This window comes from Marmota marmota, unplaced genomic scaffold (assembly GCF_001458135.2).
Source record: "Marmota marmota marmota unplaced genomic scaffold, marMar, whole genome shotgun sequence".
Lineage (NCBI taxonomy): Eukaryota > Metazoa > Chordata > Mammalia > Rodentia > Sciuridae > Marmota > Marmota marmota.
The window spans coordinates 17427930-17451146 of NW_025999842.1; the positions used below are offsets into that span (position 1 = coordinate 17427930).

Genomic DNA, 23217 nt, shown 5'->3' on the forward strand with positions numbered 1-23217 from the left:
CACACACACACAGAAACACACGTACACAGACACAGACACACACACACGCGCGCGCGCGCGCGCACACACACACACACACACACACACACACACACACACACTGGCGCGCTCGTCTTCACAGTTGCATCCCCAAACCCGCAGAGAGAAGCTACTGCAATTTCTCTTAACCCCAGGATCGTGTGGCGAAGCAGAGCCTTTGTGCATCAGGGAGAACCTGGTGCCTGCGCTGCCGCCTCGGGTACAAAACCAAGCAGACCGCTCACCCCATCGGGTAAGGCAATCTCCTGTTTGGGGAGTAACCTGTTCGGGTTGGTGCCTGCAGACCCGAGGGAGAGGGTGGGAAACTGCTGTAGTGCTAGAGGGGGCGAGAACTGGAGTTGAAATTTCAGGGGCATACAGCCTCTACCAACGTCGTCTAGCGGAGCAATTACTACTCTGGTTACTTATTCTACCAACCCTGGAGTTGCTCCCCCTTTCTATCCTTCCCCCCAGCCCAATATGCACTGTGTTCCTTGGTTGCCAGGGAGACTTGCTTAAACATTAGCTTTGGGACATCTATTGAATAGAACTGGTTTCTTAAATGATGTTGTTATTTATTTTGATTTTTAAAATAAAATATACACTGGAAATCTTGTGTCAATTTGACATTCGTTAATTTGTATTCAGGCGACGGTTTCATTCAACTTCAAGAAAAGCTGTAATTGCGGTATAGGATATGCTTTAAAAAGGATTCTTCAGATGAATTTTCAACGGATTGTGTTTTGAATAATGAATTAGTTCCATTTTGGTGATATAAAGAATGCTGATTCCAATTTAAATCTATTCTTCCCTTCTATTTTCAGTTCTGTTTTGCAGTTCACTTAGGTGTGATTCTTAACAATTAAAAGCAGATGATTGTATTGTGGTTCCCCACATCAGGATGATCTGTTGTAAATTGACCAGAAGGGGAATACATATTTGTGAATCCCTAAGATAACAATATAGTATTCATGAAATGCAGCTTTGCTAACATTTTAGTATCCACTGCATCACTAATTAAGGCAGTTTTCTGCACCTCTGCCCATTTCTGAGAAGATTCTGTTTTCTTTCAAACCTCTTGTTGATTTGAGGAGGGAGTATTTCTATATCTATATATGTTGATAGATATAAAATGTAAGCCATGGCTTAAAACCCCAGAGTCTAATTAGAACTCATATTAAGATGTAGATTTTTATTTTTTGATTCTGATGTACTGAATTCTTTAGCAAAACACTGATTAGGGCCCTTATTTCACAGAAGCCCCTTAATACTTGGGCTTTCAGTTTTGGTTGTACCTCAAGTGCCTGGTGGATGAACTTGTAACACAGCACTTGAAGGCATCAGCAATCCAGTAATTACACTTTGCACTAATTTCATACTTTCATCACAAAGAGGAATGACTAAATAAAGATTCACTGTCATTCAGTAATTCATTTTGTTTTCCTTTGATATTTGTTCATCTTTTCTACCTCTTGTTAAATAAAGCAAGGAAAATATGTCAAATTCCTTAATTTAGATTTTAAACTGTCATGCATGGTGTAATGATAAGAGGAACAAAGAAGACAAATAATAACTGAAGTAGGTAAAAGGGATTTATGCAGCTCACAGAATGCTGAGAGATGAAAAATGATGACAAACATTTTACATTATAGTTTACAAAGCACTTTTCATTTATTTTTTTTATTAATCCTCATAATAATCATGAGGTCAAAGAATTACCTTCAGTATAAAGCTGAGACACCCAAGATTCAAACCTTGTGGAGGTCACTGAGCTAGTCAGTGGGGAAGCCCTTTTTGGATAGAGGCTCTTTGCCTTAAAAAAAAAAAAAAAGTTGTGCTTACATTTGAAATATGTTCAGGGGTCTGAAAGGTGAGATAGAGGAGTGGAGCAGCCTAGTAGGAGACATCTGAGAGAGTGGGTGTGGACTTTGGCCTCTGCAACAGGCACCAGAAGGCACCAGAAAGAGGGCAGCTTCTTCTTTACTGAAGCTGATTGTTTCTGCCTAGTCTTTAAAACATACTAAATTTTCAAGGAAAACAGAAGATTTTGGATTTCTTTATGTGGGACTCCTTGAACCAATCCTCTGAGGGTATCCAAGAATAACTATGCTTGTCATTGTAAAATGAATTTTACAATGTGGGCTTACAGAAACTGTAAGGACAACTTTAAAAATATGTCTGGGACACATGTGGCCCATGGCCTGTCAGTTTGTTACCTATGACTACTGAGGCCTCATCCAATAATAAACTGTTATTCTCTAATAAAATACTTAAGTGAATCAATTATAAGAATGATCAGGAATATTCTCAATCAGTATTAAAGTCTAATAAATATTCTACATTTGTTATTCAGTAAACAGGTCCAAGTTTGTTTCTGAGGTTTCCTAGGTCTCTGTCTTGTGCCTTCTGGAAAACTAAAGAGAGTGAGATGCTCCAAAATAGGAATGTTTGAATCTGATGAAAAAAAGTATTTGCAGTTTAACATTCTTTCATTCCTGACTTAATTTTTTTTCTTGGCATAGGGCTAAGAATGTACAAAAAGTCAGTTGAGTGCTATTGGTCCCTTGTATCTACAGAAGAACCAATTGCAGATTAAAATATTTGGAAAAAAAATTGCATCTGTACTGAATATGTACAGATATTTTCTTGCCATTATTCCCTACACAATAAAGCATAACAACTATTTACATAGCATTGACATTGAATTAAGATATTAAGTATTGTAAGTAACCTAGAAAATATTTAAAGTATATAGGAGGATGTGTATATACTATATGCAAATACTATACCATTTTGCATAAAATGGTCTTGAGCTGGGTGTGGTGGCACACACACTTAATCCCAGCAGCTTCAGGGGCTGAGGCAGGAGGATTGCAAGTTCAAGGTCAGCCTCAGCAACTTAGTGAGGCCTTAAGCAACTTAGCAAGACCCTGTCTCAAAATCAAAAATAAAAAGGGCTGGGGATGTAGCTCAGTGATTAAGCACCCCTGGGTTCAATCCCTGGTACTAAAGAAAAAAAAAAAAAAGGACTTGAGCATTTGCAGATTTTGGTATCTGTGGGAATCCTGGAACCAATCCCCCAGTGAGTACCAAGAAAAGACTATACTTTCATTGTAAAAAGAGGTAGAACAAAAAGATGGTCACAAAAAAAAGGAGCATCCTGAGCTCTTCAATGAACACTTCCTATTAAGGAGTTAAGTAATTAATTAAACCCACCATGATATTGCAAGTTGCCAAAGTCAAAGGAACAAAGACCTGTGAAACTCAAAGAGACACTAAATTCTAGCATCTTGACATAGTAAATGCTGTTTGCTCCTTAAAGGCATCTTGTAATGAAACAAATACCTTTTGAGAAGCTGTTTCTCATATTTTCACTAAAGTTATAGTGATGTCAGTGGACTTTACTAAAGTAGGTAGTTGAAAAGGAGTACTATTTATGTTATTCTTTTGTGGATTCAGAAAGAAGTGGTTTAAGGGGGGAAAAGATGAGAATAGTAGCTTCTAATTGTTCTCCTATTCTAAAATCTCCCTCTGGAAGGATGCTTTAATAGTAAATAAAAGGATTTTGATTTCATTTCAGTGTGCACTTCTAGAAAGGAGCTAGGCAGGTGTTCATAAATATTTTCATAACAAAGTCAAGACTGAGTGCTCTTCCAGAATTTAGAGCAAACAAACCTCTTGGAAGCATCCTATTTGAGCCCCCTCTAAGTTTAAGGTATTTTCCATCAGTTTCTGTTCAAATTCACAATGTCCTTATAAAATGGGCATCTTATAAAGATGAAGAATTCAGGACTATGTGAAGTTAAACTGGATCAATGAAAGAAAACTTTAAATCCCAACTTTGCTTTCCATTTCACTCTCTTCTTCAGCCTGTTACCTAATGGAGGTTATATATGTGTACATCATTGGGATTTTGTATATGGCTGAGGCAGTTATATGTTAAATGCTACAGTAGAAATATAAGATTGCATTGAAGCATAGACACAGCAAAAATAAGAAATGTTCTGTTTGTGGAGATCAGTTAAGTCCCTATATAGGAGGGGGATTGATGGCTGGATCTGATTATATTAAGTGAAGTTCCTTTTCATCTATTGAAAGATGGGAGGCTCTGCCAGACAGTCAAGTTGGACATGTGAGTTGAGAGGATAATGCTGGTGATATCTGATACTGATGAGCTAATTAGCTGAATGGATAAGGGAAAGCATGAGAATGTGGTCTTTAGGATGGAGTGCAGCAAGAACGTAGAACTGGAGATGGGTGTCAGGGGATAAAGACAAATTGGTGAAAGAGATGAGAGGCTTGTAACATAAGGGAGAATGTAGCACTGATTCTTCTAAACATTCTGATGCTAAGGGCAAGAGACAAGTCAGGTATTATGTCCTACATAGACCTGGTCCATAGCAAGTACCCATTAGCTATTTTGGGTTTTCTGGATTTTTAATATCCATTGTATGGCACATAATTTCCTTTCATGATATCACTTTTCTATGGGAAGAGTGTATGTATGTGGATTCAATCGAAGTGGACAAATACGTGGATTTTCAGAAATGGGAAAGATTTGGGCAAATTAGATGATAAAATGTGTCATCATTTTCTTTTAGGAGAGTCATAGTTTGGAGGCTAGAGAAATGCTTAAAGATTTTACTGTTACACTTAGGAAGTCACACCTCGTATCTGTGGGACAAGTAAAGAGAAATATGAGCTGTGTGTGAGCCATTTGAAAAGCAATACTCAAGCACAGAGGGAAGCCTTTTGGTGAAAGTAGATATCTGCTCTTAATGTTTGTTGGGTCAACATTTTTACTTGAATGAGGTATGAAATATAAGGGATGAGCAAGTGAAAGTTTGAGTGATTCAAGTGTTAGACCTGCATTGACTGGATAAGAGAGCTGCCTCTTAGTATGACTGCACAAAAGTAACAGGATTAAATACAATAGAAAACCGTTAGCACTAGAGTCTAGCTCCAGGGACATTTGGCATGACAGGAATTCACTTTAAAGTAGGAGGGATTGTAATTCCCATCAAGTACAATATAAGCCAATATGATGATTTTCCCTTCACAGACATATTTGCTAAGTAATGGAAAATCTGAACAAATGATGTAGGGAGCCCATCTTGCTTATTAAACTGGGCTTTCTGGTGAGAGTGGAGATAGACTTGGCTGTTTCTGTCTCCCCCAGTTCTCATTATTGCAGAATATATTGCAGTTTGCAGAGTTAATCTTCAGAGTTAACCCTGGAATATCTTACTTTGCCTTTTCCTGGGAATTAGTAGATGGAATTAATTTTGTTCATCTTTTTCCCTTTCCTGGCATTTCTAATCTGATCTTTTATTCTCTGACTCTTGTTACCAAGATCTTCACTTGAGAGAAACTGAGCAGGAGGAAGGGCTCAAATTTCTTCATATCTCTTTTGTTCTTGCTGTATTTCATATGCACACTGCTATGCATTGATGCATGTAATTTAGCTTGATTTAGACATATGGTACTATAAATTTGGGTAAAAATTTTTTAAAGAATTATATATTAAAAAATAACAGTTTTGCAAACTTGATTTGGAATCAGATTAGTTCCGCATATGGCATAAAGCATTGAAAGCTATGAATATGTCTAAAATAGCTTTTTTCCTTTGCAGGGCTGAAATCACCGACCTGATAAGATGATTTTTAAATGGAGAAGGAAAATCTTTGGCAGTTTTCATGGACTTTTGACAATATTCTCCTACATATTTATTTGAGGCATAATATATTCTACTTTCCATGCCAGATGAGCCAGTTCCAGTTACTTAGAAGCAGGGCTACCCACCCCCCTTCCCCACCCTGACATACAACTGGTTTGGCATACAGGATATTGATGGGATAAGTAGTCACATCCTGGCTGATTGCTTCAGTGGGAACACATTTGATGCTAATGGCAGACAATAAGAGCAGTGGGGGAGGCATCTTGCAATTTTTTATGACAAAAAAATCTGATACCTCATTTTAAATCATTACTTAGAAGCCTTATTATTTGTGATTTTTAGTTCTACAATTGAAAGTGCAAAGTAGCATGGCACAACTAGAACATGAGCCTTGGAGCCTGGATTTGAATATGAAATCAGATACTTTTTAGCTCTGTGATTCACAGTCCAGTGATATATTCCTTATAGATCACATTTTTCTCAAATTATAAATGAAGATTCTATTACCTAGATTATAGGGCATCTTAGGTTGCTTTCTGTTGCTATAAATGAACACAGAAGAAGGTGAAATTTATAGTGATTTACTTAGCTCATGGTTCTTGAAGCTAGGAAGTCCAAGAATGAGGTGCTGATATCCAGTGAGGCTCTTCCTGCTGCGTCCTAATATGACCAAATTTAGTAGCTTGGTTTGCTCTTCCTCTTCTTATAAAACTGCTAATTCAATCATGGAGGTCTCAATCTAGTCCTAACTATCTTCCAAAGGCCCTACCTCCAAGTACTATTAATATATGACTTTGGGAATTAAGTTTCTAATACACCACTTCTGGGGGACACACCCAAACCATGGCATAGAGAGACTCCAAGATTATGAGATATGTATAGAAACATCTATCATAATGCTTGGTGCATAATAAAAACTCTGTACCTATTAATTCCCTTTGCTACCCCCGCTTTCCCTCAATGATGTTAGAATCCACTTAAATTTCATGCACCATATAAAACATCTTAATCTGGCCAGTGCTAGCCTCAGAGAGGAGCTAGTCCTTTAATTTTTTTTTTAATTTTTAAATTTGTTCTAATTGGTTATACATGGTAGCAGAATGCATTTCAATTCATTGAGATACCCGTTTTGTGTTACCGAACTTTGGGTTACACAGTGTGCTGCTTGAGTGGACTCTCCCAGGGAAAGTGATGCATATCTTGAGGTTAATGGTGTCTTTCCTCTCTAGTAAGCCACGTCTCCCTCTATTCTGCAGCTGTTGGTCATAGGGAAAATGAAGGAGGATCAGTTTCCTCCTGCCTAGGTAGCTCTCAGGGCTGTATTATAGAATTGCTTCAGGGGTTCTCCATCTGTAAAAAGTGCAGAACTACACCTTGTGTCCTCTGTGGAATGAATAATAGCAGCACCAAGTACCTGGTGGGTACAGACCTCCTAGCCTTTCTGCAAGGTCAATTTCTAGTTGCCTACATCTTTTAGACAACTAGGGGTTTCCCTTCATGCTGAATTATGTAAATTTTATGAAAAGGTCAAAAGCTCACCAGGCTCAAAGAAAAACCTCCTTATATTCTCTTTCAAGTCAGATAGGATTATTCACTTCTCAAAGAGAATACTTTCTAGCTAAAGCTATTTTTTCCCTTTGCATCACCACCTCCCCATTCTTCCCCCACCCCCTGCCCAGCAACTTCTTGTCCTTGAGAAAGACAGAATAATTTGTCTGCATTTTAAATACCATTTGATTTTCTGGTGACCTAGGAGTGCAAATAAGGTTACTGTGTCTTGATTTACAACTTCCATAAAGGGTAACCCAGATGACAATGGGAACTGCCCACCAGATTGGTGACTTCTACAATGGTCAGGATGACAAAAACACTTGTAGGAAGTTAGTCTGAGTTGTAAATTTTAGAAACCCATAGACCAAGAAAAGTTCTAGTTTCATCATAAAATGGACCATAAAGCACATCCCTAAAGAAAAAGAAACAAACTATTTCTTGTGCTAAATGCGCTCTGCTTATACTGGGTATACATATATGCATGTGTTTATTTATATTGGTATGTATAAAGTATGTTGCAATCATAATTTCTATGTGATTTTGGTAGTTAGTAAGTAACACCAGTTTATATACTTAAAATAAGAAATGCATGTTAACAATGATGATCAAGATTTGAATGTTCTCTCTGATAAGTGGATGCTAACTGAAACAAGGGAGGGTGGAGAGAGGAAGAATTGGAGAAGGAAGGGAAGGGAGAGGGAAGGGGAATAGGAAGGGCAGTAGAATTACTTAGACTTAACTTTCCTAATCTTGTATTTGAAAACACGACCAGGGTAACTCCTCATCATGTACAACCACAAGAATAGGATTCTAATTAGAATAAGTTATACTTCGTGTGTGTATAATATGCCAAAATACATTCTATTATCATGTATATATAAAATGAACAAATAAAAAATGATGATTTGTCAAAGACTGAAAATCCTTTACTGGTTTCTTTAAGACTCTAGAAAAAAACATGGTAAAAAATTTATGTATTGGTATTGATTATAGTGAGGTGTAAATTCTGGTATGAAAAATATGGTGCTGAGATGCATTATTGCTAGATTTTGTGTCTGCATTGCCTTCACAGAGCAGCAAAGTTACAAAATCCTATCACTAAGAAAAAAAAAGCCTACTCCTAATGTGAAGACACTGGATTTATTCTCCGTCACTTTCCAAGTGACAGCTATGGTTATTATTTTGGAAATTTAGGTTCATAATTGAGGTAGATATCTGACTGGAAAAGATTTATTTTGATAGTCTCTCTGTGACTTGCTTCCTCATTTACTCTATTTGACATTCCCTGAAAGGAGACTCAAAAAAAAAAAAAAAATGCCGCTCTTGTGATAGACAGTGGTGTAGATATAATCAAATAACCCCTTGGCTGCAAAAAGATTCACTAGTCTTTTCCAGACTGATGTCCTTGAGCTGATATGGTTAATTGGTTTTTTGTTTTGAGAATTCAAAACTTAAAAGAATTATGGAATCGAGGTTATGGTTTCTTTCTTCTTCTTCTTTTTTGGTCCTGGGGATTGAACCCAACTCAGGGGCACTTAACCAATGAGCCACATCTCCAGTCCTTTGTATTTTTTATTTTGAGACAGGGTTTCACCTAGTTGCTTAGGATCTCACTAAGTTACTGAGGCTGGCTTTGAACTTGCAATCTTCCTGCGTCAGCCTCCTGAGCTGCTGGGAGGTTTATTTATTTATGCTAACATTAATTACCTATAAAAGTCTGATTTTAATTAGGGCACAGCTTATCTTCTTTCGCTTTGGGTCAAAGCTATTTATAATTTCTTGGAAGTGTTTAATATCACCTACAGATGGGGTTTCTTAATTGATGAAATATCCTTTGAGAAACTACGGCATAGTGCTTAGGTCTTTCTGCACAGCATTTGACATGGCTTTTTACTGAAATTCTGATTCATTAATTTTAGTGCCATCTGTAGAGTTTGATGATAAATTTCTCTTCTCTGACCTTACAATTTTTCACAAAGTTTTCAGTTTTTTATTTCTGTCTTATGTTGTTTTGTCAATTCTGATTAGTAGAAGTCTGCATTGAATAGAGCATTGAGGTTTCCTAAGGCAGTGCCAGAATTAAAAATACCTTTTCCTGCTCTCTGGTTTTTATTCTGGAGATCAAACCCAGGGCCTCACACATTGTATGCAAGAATTCTGCCACTGAGCTACACCCTCAAAAAGGCCCTTTCTTAAGGTTGCTCCTACCTGTGGTTGCTTGAGTCATACAGCAGTATTGAAAATCTCTCACTGGTAGTGTTTCAGTGGAGTAAGGAGAAGGTAGGGGTAGGCACAATGAGTTGGATGGGGGGTTAGATTCCTTGAGTGTCCACTCTGCAGGGAGACTTGCAGTGAACTCTGTGCCTACATGTCCTTCTCTGTAAACCTGAAGAATCTTAATTTTCTCACACCATTGTTTATGAGAATAAAATTGTATATACCTAAAATGTGCTCTGTTACTACTTCTGATTGGCCATTCTAGGACCTTACTTTAGAGAATCATATATTTACCAGTGTTAGCAAATAAGTCTGTTATAAAGGTTTGCAGCCAGGCTGATCCTCAGAATACCTGGAATTGTTTTAAAAATGAGGTTTCCTGGATCCTTTGTATTTACCGTGTTAGGATCTGCATTGGTGCTGGGCCATTCGTGTATGAAAAAGCCCTTTTCAAGTCATTCTGACAATTGGTCTAACTTGGGAGCTTCTATCTAGAGTACAGTGACCTGCTGGCACTCTGTTTCTTATTTCCATCTCCCAAGGACCAGCCATGTCATCTGGACCTGGGCCTCAGCTTTCTGTCATTCACACTTAACAACAAACAGCAATTTAAGTCTGTTGAGGTTACATAGGTCCCCAGATACTCAGTGGGCATTTAAACAATACAGGCAGTTCTCTGCTAACCATAAGCCCCGTCTGGATAGGAGTATGATGTGTGATTAATATCTTCATTGCTGAAGTAGAAATTACCAAAGCTGGTGAATTTCTGCAGAGGGCATCCTTATAAATGTTATGGTATTCTCTGTATGGTAGATTGTGTTTTTTTTTTTCTTTTTAAAGTGCTTTCTGCATGAGATAAAATCAGATGATTTTTATCTTATACATTCTAGATTTAGAAAATTAATAGTGATTATATGGCATTATATAAGCCAGCTGGAGAATATTACTTCTACTGTGGATGAAATCTTATGAGTCATTGATGAACAGGTTGGTAGTGGATTGCTGCAGGGTAGTATAGATACTGATGGAAGGATTTGGGGAACAGAGAACCTATGTTTTCAAATTGTGGTTTATTATTTATTTTGGGGAAGGTTCAAAATGTGATTTTTGGATGATAGGCATTTTGAAGAGATATATAATTATTAAGCACTGGAATATAGTTAGGAAAAAGAATCTTTGCTGTTAGATCACTCATGAGTTTCCAGGCACCCACAGAAATGATTAAGGTTATGATGGTGAGATGTTGCTTGCTTGATGACAGTCCTAAGAAAAGTCATTGCCTGGTGTGTGAGTACACAGGAGAAGGGCGATATCATGCTTATCTGCCTATTGTGATTTAGTCATTATTGTGACTACTGCCGTGACTTCCCTGACATTGAGTTTGGTACAACCATTCCTATGGCAGGAAATTTTTTCATACTTAATAATACTTCTGAGTTGAAGGACAAAATATTTTGATCTGAAGAAAGACTGTTTCAGAATGGGAATTGTTTTACTGAGTTACCTTTTACTGTGTAGAAAATCAGATGAAGTTCCACATCTGGAACTTTGTCAAATTGGTATTAGGTCAGACTCTGGTTTTTTATGTCAGACAAGTGGAGGGAGGTATGGGGACAAGGAAGAAGGGAGAAGGGGTAGGGATAGTGAGGATGGGGGAGAGAGAGAAAAAAAAAGAGAGAAGAAGTGGGGACCGAGAGAGAATGCTAACTGAACCTGCATTTATTGTTGGTTGATTTGGAGGCTGCAGCCCCATTAGGTGGTTAGGTCTTGACTCTTCTGCCGACATCATCTTTTTGGCCATTTGTGCCACAGGATGGGATGTAATGACCTCAGGCACAGCTACTAAGCCAAACCTGTATTTCTAACTCATGTGATAAACATAATGAGCACATAAAGAAGTTCAGTGGATAAATATGCATAACAAATAGGATAAAACCCAAACTTAGAAGTGAGAGCAAGGAGAATCTGTGTTTTACATCACAAAACAATAGTAGGTACTATTTAAATCTTGAAGCAAGTAGGTGACCTTTTCTACCTTCAGAGTAGTTTTCTCCTAAGGAGAAATAAATCTCAAGAGAGAATGACCCTAATTAAAATTTGGGTATTTCTTTATGATGCTTTATGAGTTTCCCTCTATCATATGAGGTGAATTTAGTATATCCCAACATTTGCTGGCTTTCACCCAGCTTTTCTGATCTCTTTGAGCCCAGGGCTGTGACTGCCATTTGGCATTGTTGAAGCCAGATCTTCCCAGGAAGGTGAAGTCTAATGCCATTAGAAATATAATTAAGAAGTTAGAAGAAAATAAGATACTCTGCAGAGTCCTGTTAGTAAGGATAAAGAAGGCTAAGATGATTTTAAATAAATATTTACACATTTTACATGGTCAGTGCTGTAAAAACACTTGAGAAATGTTATTGGAGGAAATGTAACAAAGGTGGTCTTTAAAAGAAAGTTGCCAAAATTATGCCAGGTGATTTGGGCACATATACTATAACTTAGTACCAAAGTTCCTTATGTGTGCGTTCTAATTTTTTTTCTTCTAAACCTGCCTCCTCAGAGCTTCCCCATGGTTAGTTGCCTGGGCCCAAACCTTGGAATAATCTCTGACGTCACTCCTTTCAACTTACACCCAAGCATTTGGGAAACTGATGCCTCTACCCTCAAAATGCACCCAGAATCCAACCCTTCTTTCCATTTCCTGTAGCCATGCATGTTCCATCAGCATCACCCTTTCTTAGATGGGAGGTTTCCTTTGTCTCCCATGCGCTCTTCCCTTCACAGTAGCCAGGTCGATCCTTTTTAACTCCAAGTTCGGTTATGTTATTTCTTTGCTCAAGACTGCAATAGCTTTCAAGCCCAAGGACTAGGACCCTGCGCACCACCTCTCCTCTCTCTTCACCTGCCCCTGTCTTTTGCTACTCTTTCCCTGTTTACTCCTTCCCTTGCCCACTGGTCTCCTTTTCTGCCATAGAACCTGTGTATCTCAGCTCCTAGTTCCCTCTGCCTGGAATGCTCCTTCTCTGGCTATCCCCAGGCTCACTGCCTCACCTCCTTCAGGTCTTTGCTCAACTGTCACCGTCTCTGTGATGCCCACTGTGGTCACCCTCCTGATTTCCCCCACTCCCTGTACTCTCAATTCACCTTGCCCTGAATTACTTTTACTCACAGTTCTTATCACTTTTTAAAGACAGCTTTACTGAGGGGAAACTAGTATGCCATTCAAACGGACTTATTTTAAGTATACAGTTCAATAAAAGCAAATGTATAAAGTTGTGGGCAGTTAACATTATGATTCTGTTTTAAAGAATATTTCTGTCTCTCCAGAAAGTTCCTTTGTGCCTATTCATAGCTGTATCCCCCCCTGCCTCATCCCAGGTAACCTCTAGTTTGTTCTGCATCTAAAAGTCTAGATATTTAAATTTTGGTCTTATTTGACTTTGTACCCCCACAGATTACCTAGCACAGTGCTCAGCAAATACGGATTGAATTGCTGAAGAAGTTGCATATTTGTTTAAAATTCAAGTGTTACTGTTTTTTGTGTACTTATGACCTTGGCAAACAACTAGGGTGTCTGGCAGGTTGGAGGTGGGGCAGATATGAGAAAGAGATGTAGGGGTGTCAATGTTCCAGCAGTGTTTGTATGTCAGGTGATTTCCCTGCTGCTCTCTGGTGTTTTTCTATGTCCCCAGTGTCCCCAGAGAGGTGAGCTGGCTTCTCACACCTTTTCTTATGAATGATTCTGTCTCCCTCCTCAGTTATGCACTAGAGGGTGAAGTCAGTCCTAGCTGTCTCTCTCACTATCTCCTGAGTTCCCATCTGCCCTTCTCTTCTCACAGTTGCCCTTCTGACTCAGGTGCTTGCCACTTTAGCTTGCGTCTGGTCTCTGCCACTTTCTTTCTCCTTCCATCCCTTCGTATGGACTGCTGCACTACAATGTTTATAGAGTTGGATTCCATCATCTCTGCTTTCTGAGAACTTCCATTGACTCTAAGATCCTTGGCTTAATGAGTCTCAAAGGCATTTCCTCATTTGCCTGCTTATTCCTCACAATGTGAACTATGCCCCTTTCTCAAGCTCTATAAATTAACATGCTTTCAGGAAATACACTTCCTAGACAACTTCATTGTGATGTTTGTCTGATCCCTAGGCCTTTTTGTCTGGCAGTGAGTAATTGGTTTGCAAGCAAGCTAACAAGCAAATCCTTAAAGCCTCTAAGAGTTGACTATTTGAAGGAATCCAGTGACTAATCTGTATATGTTTTCCCAAATTGTGGATTCAAAACATAACAGCTCTAGATTTGCTTTATATTTACTAAGGGTTTCTCTGGTCCCAATGCACTGGAGGAAAGTGATAGGACAGTTTCACAGTGGAAACTGAATGTGGCTAAGCCACACCAGCATCAGGACCAGACCTTAGCTGCATTTGGTCTACACTTGGACCCTGGCTAGGGCTTCAGTGTTGGTACTGGAGCAGGGCTGGGTGGTATAGTGCAAACCTCTCCTGCACTCCAGCCATCTGTGTTTCTCTGTACTAAAGCTGTCACATCCAACTCTCCCTGTGCTGTTGTTATTGCTTCTGGGTGCTCTGCTCCTGCCTTATGACCAAGGATGTTAGGGTGCCTTCGGTATGCTGTGCCTTCTCCAGTCAGTGAACTTTGTCTGCTTCTGGCTGCTTCTTTTCTTTCTGGCAATTGCTACAGCATGCATCAGTGAAATGGATTCAGAGATAGTCAGCTCTAAGGTTGAATCCTGATTCTTTCAGATACTGATTTAGACTTTGGAAAATCCTTTATTTCTTTGAACCTTAGAATCCTCCATTGTGCTCTGTAGTATAATCATGGGATCAAGTACAACAATATACTTACATTTTCATTGTCTAGTACCTGGCACAAAGTCACCATCCAGTAAGGTTTTGCCACTAATGTTATAATTATTCCAAAGCAAAACAGGAGGGCCCAGGGAGCTAATGGCTTGCTCCCCATTCATCAGGGAGAGCAGTCCCTTCTTTCCATTATCATCCCTGTGTGGGTGTGTGTGGGGGTTTGAGAACATCAGCAGTATTTTTGACCACTGTCTATATTTTCCAGTGCTCAATCTCCAGTGCTAATGACAGTACTAATCCATACAACATGGACTACACCTGGTTGGCCTGTGTGACCCCTTGCTCTCATTTCAGGATGAAAGGAAAGTACTCTGTGTTGTTGTTGCTTCTTAAATATGCTGCCGTTGGTGTTTTTGATTATAAAAGCTTTGCCAGTTTTCTCGTTAATATTTTTCTATTCTGTCAAGAATGCTCATTCTGCACGTGGTTACTGGGCATCTGTTAAATGTCAGGCACTGTGCCATGTGCTGATGATTCAATGGTGAGGAAAACAATCCGGTCCTTGTCATCTCAGCACTGACACGCCAGTGATACAGACAGGCATTTATCTCATGATCTCACAAATAAGGGTAAAATCACAATGGAAATAAATGCTAAAGGAAGAGATTTGAGGTATTATGACAAATATAAAGCAAGGGGGTTTAATCGGTTCCCTAAAGAGGTGGGGCTGGGGACCTGAAAGACCTGAGCTAAGGAGGTAAAAGGGAGAGGGTAGACAGGAAAGCCATTACCCCTAAGACAGTGTAGTGCCCTTGAGGAAGGACTGTAATCAGAGAGTAAGGGACTTGAAGGGCTGATGGTGGCTCCTGTTGTAGGATAGCATTCATCAGTGTAGGAAAGCTGGAGTCCATTGCTCTGGTTCAGACCAGAGATGCTGGTAGTGGCTGAGCCTGGGGATGGAGAATGAGAGAAGGTTATTCTTTAAGGACTCTATGAATTTTCAGGGCTTGGAGATGGATTGAACACTGGTGGAGAGGGAAACCTGATGACTCCTACATTGGTGTGGTGCCACTCCATACAACAACATGGGGAGAGCTTCCCCTTGCATGAGTGGCAGTACTAATCCATACAACAATGTGGTTAGGACAGTATTAAATATGAACTGTCTTTAAGATGTTTACATGAGGATATCAAATAGAAGATTATTCTATGGAGTTCATAGAAGACTGGGACTGTGATACAATTTTTGATTAGGATTGAAATTGCCTAGAGACTAAATAGAGAATTAAATTGCATCTCAAGGAATGGTAGCACTTAATAATGAGCTAGAGAGGAGTGAGCAAAAAGGAGCAAGAAAAAAGGTAGCCAAAGAGCAAAGAGGAAAACCAAGAGAGGAGGAAATCTTAGAAGTCAGGGAAATGTGGTTCAAGAAGAGAGCATTGAGTGATTTGAAATGCTGCCAATACCCCATAAATTGAGGAATGGAAATGACAATAGGATTTAATGACAGTCAAGGCATGTGGGGGTGACTTGGAGACTAGAGGCAACCTAAAGTCCAGACCTCCTCACTGTGCCACCACATAAATCCCCAAACCATACCATAACTCTGCTTGAGCAACCCCAAAAAAGCTGAGCTTCCTCACCATTTGAATAGAAATTAAGCTGAGTTTCAGAAATTAGGAAGATAAATTGTTCCTTGCACATCAGACCTTGCAGTGAGATCCATACGCTGTCTAAATGACGTCTATACATTCACTTAGGGGACCTTATTAGATGCTCAATATGGAAGCCTGGTGAAACGTGCTCCCTGCTTTGAATACATACACAGAATAGGGGAGGAATGGTCTCACAGGAATACATCTGTTAACTGTCATCTAGGGATAGTGTAAGCACCACTAACATGGCCACAAATTATTGGAATTCAAAAGAGGAAAAGCTTAATAGATAACGTGGAATGCATAATCAAAACTGGGAACATGAAGTGCACAATCAAAAATTGAGCCTTCTGTAGGGCAAAGAGGCCTCCTGGAAATCCGGGATAATTAACACCTTTGGATTTAGCTTAGAGTGCCACTGATAGATCATCAGTCTTAGGTTTCATTTCTTCTTTTGTACGTCTGTAAACAAATTTTCAGGTCTTTTTCAAGGCTTTGCTTATAAGGTTAAAATTTCAGAAAATAAATATCTCTGAAAATGACTTTAAAGGTACACAGCTTTTATGATTCACATGTTCCAACAGCAAACTAAATTTAACTGAAGAATCAAAAAAATCAGCACTGCTTTGGGTTGAAAATGCAGAGGATGGAAAGGTAGATTTTCTTCTTTCAACTTGGGCTTATACTAGTTTTTAAAATATTAACTTTGAGAAATATCTCTACCAAATAGTCTTTTATCTATTTAGGAAGTAGTGAAATGTGGATTTTGATATTTGATGTGGTTCTTTTGAAAGTCCTCCCTTAATTCTTAATCCCTATTAAGAATTAGCAATACTTCATCTGACTTGATTCTTTAAATAAGTTTTCTGATATATTTTAGTCAAATATATCAATGTCTGAAAGGCATTGATTTTAAACACAAGAAGTTCGATAGGAGGCTATCTTCATAAAACAATTCAGGTGAAGATTGGATGTGGAAGTCAACTTCATATTATCCAAGAAAGCCCCTCTAAGAGCACAGATGTGAAGGAGTCTTCCCAGGCTTCCCCTCTGGACCCTCTGCTGGGTTCCCACTACACAAGGAGAGCTGGGGATGATGTCACATAGCTGCACTTTCTTTTTAATTTATCTTCACTAATCAGGCCCATGTAAGCAATGGGAAGAATTTGAGGACAATTTCAGCACTTTTTTCTACTAAACTCAAATTTTCTGGTTTACAGGTGGGATGGGTGAAGTATTTGCTCCATACCTTCTTGAAAAATCTAATATATGGTACAGGTCCTCATTCCTGTGCAAAATGCATGTGTGTATATGGGTACAGAAAAGGGGGCACAAAATGAGTGGCATCCATATATATGCCATTCTAAATATGTGAAATCTGTTCATGGATCTCAGGTTAGTGTCTTCTGTTCTGAACTGTCCCAGGGGCCATGATCTGAAGGAGCTTCCTGAACCTTGTTTCATTCACTCTTCTCTGACTTTACAGACAGTGCAAGCTCAGGTTCTGCTGGCTTTTGCAATCCACAATCAGCTGGCCCCACCTATCCTGGTCAACCTGATCTGACACTGTCCCTATACTATGCTGCTGCACACATGCCTGATCCACAGAACACTTATTCAGTTCCCTCTCAGTTAAAAAAATCAAGATTCCGCTCAATGCTCATTTTCTCTATGAAATCATTCCTGATTAACCTGCCCGTATCATGTTTTTCCTTATTTATTCTGCCATGTAGCTGTGGAGAGTTGCCTTTTGTTATCCTCTAGTCATCTCATATAAGTTTCCTTAATTCAGAAGTATATTAATAGTAGAAGTTGTGTCCTAAAGTATTAGAGCTAGAAAAGACATTAGCCTGTAGATCCTTTTATTGTACCTCAGCCAATCAATAGCAGTGACTCGGTACATTTGTGATGTGTATGTTTGCATGGTCACGCACATATTACATTAAGAATAACCCTGGGGATCACATTAGAATCAGGGATGGAGAGAGAGAATGGAGAAAGACTTGAGAAACTGAAACAGCCTTTCCCCAAAGGATTCTGCGTAGGCAACCTGTTTTACCTCTTGCCCATATGCCTTGGTTAAAAATTAAATTAAACACTCGGTACCAGAGATTTAGAGGAGGGACAGGAGGCAAATACGGAAAAGAAAGAAATGAGATGGATTATCCATGTTCCTTTCACACACACACAAACATATATACTCACACCCTACCTATGTGTGCATACATGTGTGGGGTGTATACATATGTGTCTATATATATGTGTGCACACATAGATACATGTACACACATGCACACATATGTACACATGCTTGCATATCCATATATATGCACACATACATTCTCATCCCCTATCCTGGGATAGATGACTGTGATGTGCCCATTATTCTTTTCCTCAAAATGCATTTGGTTATGGTAAATGTGTTGTTTGTATTTTTCTAGAACCAGCTCTTAAAGGGCTGGGTCTCTTGGTGTCACTCATATAGAATCTGTGATAATAATCTCTAGTAATACGATTTTTACTTTTATTTCAAAAGGAAGAGAATATCTTTAACTGTTCTGCTAAGGATATTGCATCTGTACACAGGCTAACACCTGTTTTACTTCTTCCCTCAACATTGGATCATATCACATTGGCTGTACAGAACTCTCCCACAAACTGACTTAGATGATCCCTTCACTCTCCAAAAGGGAAAACAGAAACCCAGAGACACAAACTGGCTTGTGCAGGAAAATGGTAGCAGAGTTGGGACAAAGGATACAGGTTTCCAAAGGCCTTGCCTTCATCGGTTTGCTCTTCTTTGATTTCATGGCCCCTTTGGTGCCTCACACAGCATGTTTCATAAGCTTTCACTTCTTTTGACAGTTAAATACTTTGAGCTTCCTGTCTTTTTCCCTTGCCATATGCACAGACACTTGCCCCAGCCATCTGGGGAAGGGAAAAGTCTTATCTGGCACAGGAATGAGAGTGCAGATGCATTCTTTTTATAATTACTCCAAAGAAGGTTGTTGGAGGTATGATGTATTTCGGCTGCTTCTTCAGATCCAAATTCAAAAGCTATTCTCATATTCAGAAAATATTTTCTTTTGCATAAAACTCTCAGGACATTAATTCTTTCTCAATCTGTGGTCTCATTTTTCAGCATATGCCTCTGACTTTAGTAGCTCACTGAAAGCTAGTACACCACCAGCATTAATTTGACCCCCGGCTGTATTCTTTCCCTGTCAGTTCCTGTCCTCCAGGCTGTTGCTCACAGTTATATCAAAGATGGGAGCAGCTGGAATCAGAGGCCTGTGATTATTAAGACAGTAATCACTGATCATGCCGACACTAGCAATATTAACTAGTGCTTAAATAATTGAAAATGTTACCTATGAGGCATGCATGAATTCAAGGTGTCAGAATAAAAGACGTTTTCTAGAATAGCCTTGGAAACAATAAAATGCTTTTGTTCTTATTTTATTCAAGTAGCCTGGCTCAAAAATGCTGTCTGGGGATAATGAACTGCTTTGGAGCTTAAATAAAATTTTTAAATTTCTTTACAAAATAGAAAATAAGATCTTGAGGAATACCATTTTAGGGGGAATAAATTAATTTTCTTAGATTTCTCAAGTTACAAAGAGATTGTAATACCTAAGTTTTCTATTATTGTAACTCTAAGTGCCACAGTAGTAGAAAGAGTTTGATGGTGGTACATATGCTACTGATGTTGTACCTCAGTTTAGAATGTACTTGCAAATTCATCATTTCATTTAGTCTAGATGGAAGTATTGTGGGTAGGTGGTTTTCCTTCTGCCTTATGGAGAAATAAATGTTTACTCAGAAAGACTGAACAATTTGCCCAAATTATATGAGTAATAAGTTCAGGAATTGGGTTGGAACATAAGATTTGTCCATCATTTTATAACAATTTCCAAATCTTTGCGATGGCAGAAACCTCTATAATATACTTGAGGTATGGGAGAAAACAAAAAACACTATAGTTTTTGGTGGAACTTTCTGGATCCACTCTGTATCGGAAGAGTAAGCAGTTGCAGGAAGGAAAATTGCTTTTAATGGGATTACAGAACTTGGATTCACTGGAAGAATTATCATCTTTTCCTTTAAATTTATATCTCTTAAGAATGTACCCTTTGGCAACGTTTTTTCACCAAAAATGATTAAAGTATATGACTTTCCCCCTATATTGAATAATTCCCCTATTTCAGTATGAATTTGTAGGTCTTTTTATCACAAACTAAATTATTTTATTTTAATTTGGGAAGCCTTTCCTTGAGAGATAGGATGCACTTCTAGGACTTTGTTTTCATTTGTGGTTGTTTTTTAGGTACCACCGTTTTATCCTGGCACCTTCCTGTGCCAGCACTTTGTGCTAGCTGTGAACATATATAGCAGGACTTATCTGACACTTTCCATTGTTCACTGTGGTGCCACATAACTTACTGCTGTTCCCTTCCAAAGAGCTGGAAGCATATCCAGTTCTGTCAGAGCAGAAATCCTAGCAGGTACACTAAGACTGGGCAGGTCTGAAGAACTTATGAGGCAGACCTTTTCAGAGATCACAGACCTTATAGATAGGTTAAGGCTTACAAGTTTATTTCTAGTCCAGTGGGTGAGTGTCAGAGCAAAAGCTTAATTCCAAGTAGAACAGTGTCTGCCATCCAGATTGTCCCTTGGCCTAAATCCAACAGGACTCAATTCCAAGTCCTAGAAAGAGGAGGATACTTTTAAAAGAGCAAGTGTTTTTTGTGGTTTTTTTGTTTGTTTGCTTGTTTGTTTTTGTATCAGGGATTGAACTCAGGGGCACTCAATCACTGAGCCACATCCCCAGCCCTATTTTTTTTTATTTTATTTAGAGACAGGGTCTCACTGAGTTGTTTAGCACCTCCCTTTTGCTGAGGCTGACTTTGAACTCGTGATCCTCCAGCCTCAGCCTCCCTAGCCCCTGGGAAGAAATATTTTTTAAAAAGCATTATTTTGCTAAAACCTCTATGGGATCCTGGGTATATAGTGGCTTCAGTGACTTGGGCAGTGATGGCACTTAGAATTTAGCTCACTCTAAGAGAGGACATTCTTGGGCAGTGTCTCCTTTGTGGCTTCTTTACTGTCATCCTTAGTACTTTCTACATGAGCCTAGAAATGTTTGGTATAAACATCATAGATGCAGCAGCAGGTATTATTGCACAGAATGGAGACAGCGTGAAGTGAGAATGTGGAAGCAGAGAGGATTGTGTTTCGAGAATTTCTGGGATAATTGAGGAGCTGGTCTTCCCTGTGTGGTCAGTTTATGCAGTTGCAAATGTGAGCTGCAAGGTCACACAAGGAATATTTTATAATAGTTTCTGGGATCTTATAAGGGTTTATACAAAAATGATGTAATTTATATCATTTTATGAAAAAAGTTGACTTTCCCAAAGAAATGTCAACAAAATTAGTAAAACTTTCACACATTAAAAATGTGAATATATTTAGGGCAAAAATTCTTCAAAATTTTTGCTTTAAGTGATATATATCATTCTAATCAATTCAACCATTCAGATTTATATATAATATTCATTTGCAATTTCTGGTAAAATTATTATTATTGTACATAAACCCTTCATTCAGATCCCATTTACCTTGCTTGATTTTTTTCAAACTACTTGTCACCTCCTGGAACACCATATAATTTACTTACTTGCCATGTTTATTGCTTATCTGTTTTCTCTATGTAGAAAGCTTGTTCCATGGGACAGGCATTTTGTCTGTTCTGCTCATCAATGTGTCCCAAGTGCTTAGAAGAAAGTCTGAATGTGGTAGCCATGCAATAAATACTTGATGATTCTTAAGTCAAGAATCTGCCACTTCTCTGCTTATGAATTTGGAATTATTAGAACTGTTTTGGGAGAAATAGATTGTGAGGAATAGGGGCCTAGAGAATTCTTTTACATTATTGATAACTGGGCAGAGACAAAGTACAGGAGAGAGAAAGATCGCAGTAGACCACTTCTGAATTTGCGACTTTTACCTTATATTTTTGCCATTCCTGCCACTGCTGCTCTCTCTAGAGTCTGAGGTAGGTAATAATGAGATGACAAGTCCTATGCCTCTTCCTCTTTCCCCATTGCATTCCTCTCAATGGATTCTTTTATCCCCTGGTAATTTAAGGAGAGAAAAAAAAGAGTTAAAGGGAAAAAAAGGGTTAACTCATAAGAAGTGGCTGGTACATGCAAAAGAAAGGGATGTCATAAAATGAACCGTGAATAATAATAGAAAGAAGCAGATTGTTGGCTTCCATATGCTAAGAATGAGGTACACACTGAATTCCAAACTTTCTTGTCAGTGATTATAAAATGAGAAGCTTGAGGAGTTACTTGTTTTAAAGCATTTATAAATGTTAAAAGAAATTTCACAGGGAGGTCACTAGGCTAAAGTTGTTCCAGCACCTTAAGGCTCTTACATAAGCAAACTGAAGCCAGGAAACTGTAAACAATTTCATTTCAGGAAAATGAAACTTAAGCTTACCAATCATAAACCACCAGATAATCTCTCACCAGGGACTTTCTACCAGATCACAACCAAATAAGGCAAATGCCTACCTGTAGCCAATCAAGAAATTACTTTGCTTCTGTGTTCACCCTATGGAAAGCCTGCTGTTGATGTTCTCTGAACCTCTTTTAGTTCTGGGTGCTGCCTGATTCATGAATCATTCTTTGCTCAAATAAACACTATTCTGTTTAATCACTCTAAAGTTTTTCTTTTAACACAAATAAACCAAAACCAAATGCTCAGTGGCATCATTGCTCTTCATTTCTTTGTATTAGTGCCCCAAAGAAATCCCTCTTAAGGATTCTCCTGAAAATTACACTGCAGTGAATGTTATAAGCAATGTCTTCTAAGCATCTTGTAAAGATTACCTCTCACGGAGGATCCAACATGGCGGCCGGCAAGGAAGCAGCACTTTCAGTATCTCCACATTAACCGGATCAGAAACACCCATTAAAACAGCTACATTCTACCTACTGAGGAACTTCTAGCAAAATTCCGCTGAAAGGAGACCTGCCAGGAAGTAGTAAGTTATATTAGAGGTGACAGTTGGCCCCAGACAAGTGAATCTTGGCCGGCCACGAGGGCGCAGAGGTCCAATCCCGCAGCCACCGCCCAACCGGCTCTGCAAGCAGCCCCCTGCGGCCCGGGGCAGCGAGAAGGGTCCCCGCCTGGCCCGGCAGATGGCTCCCGCCATCCTGGCTCTCCTGGCGGCCCCGCTCGCTCGGTGATCGGCCACCCCGCCCGCCC

At 39.0% G+C, this 23217-nt stretch overlaps 1 protein-coding gene across 4 annotated transcripts in view; it reads left to right on the forward strand.

Annotated features, from left to right (window-relative positions):
* The first annotated feature begins 26 nt into the window (after positions 1-26).
* Positions 27-23217, forward strand: part of Klhl32 (kelch like family member 32) — a 192128-nt gene continuing 168937 nt past the window's right edge. For all 4 annotated transcript variants that reach the window (XM_015499464.2, XM_048811362.1, XM_048811400.1 and 1 more), the window contains exon 1: positions 27-271. The gene's annotated coding sequence lies outside the window, so the exon portion shown is untranslated. The remainder of the gene's footprint in view (positions 272-23217) is intronic.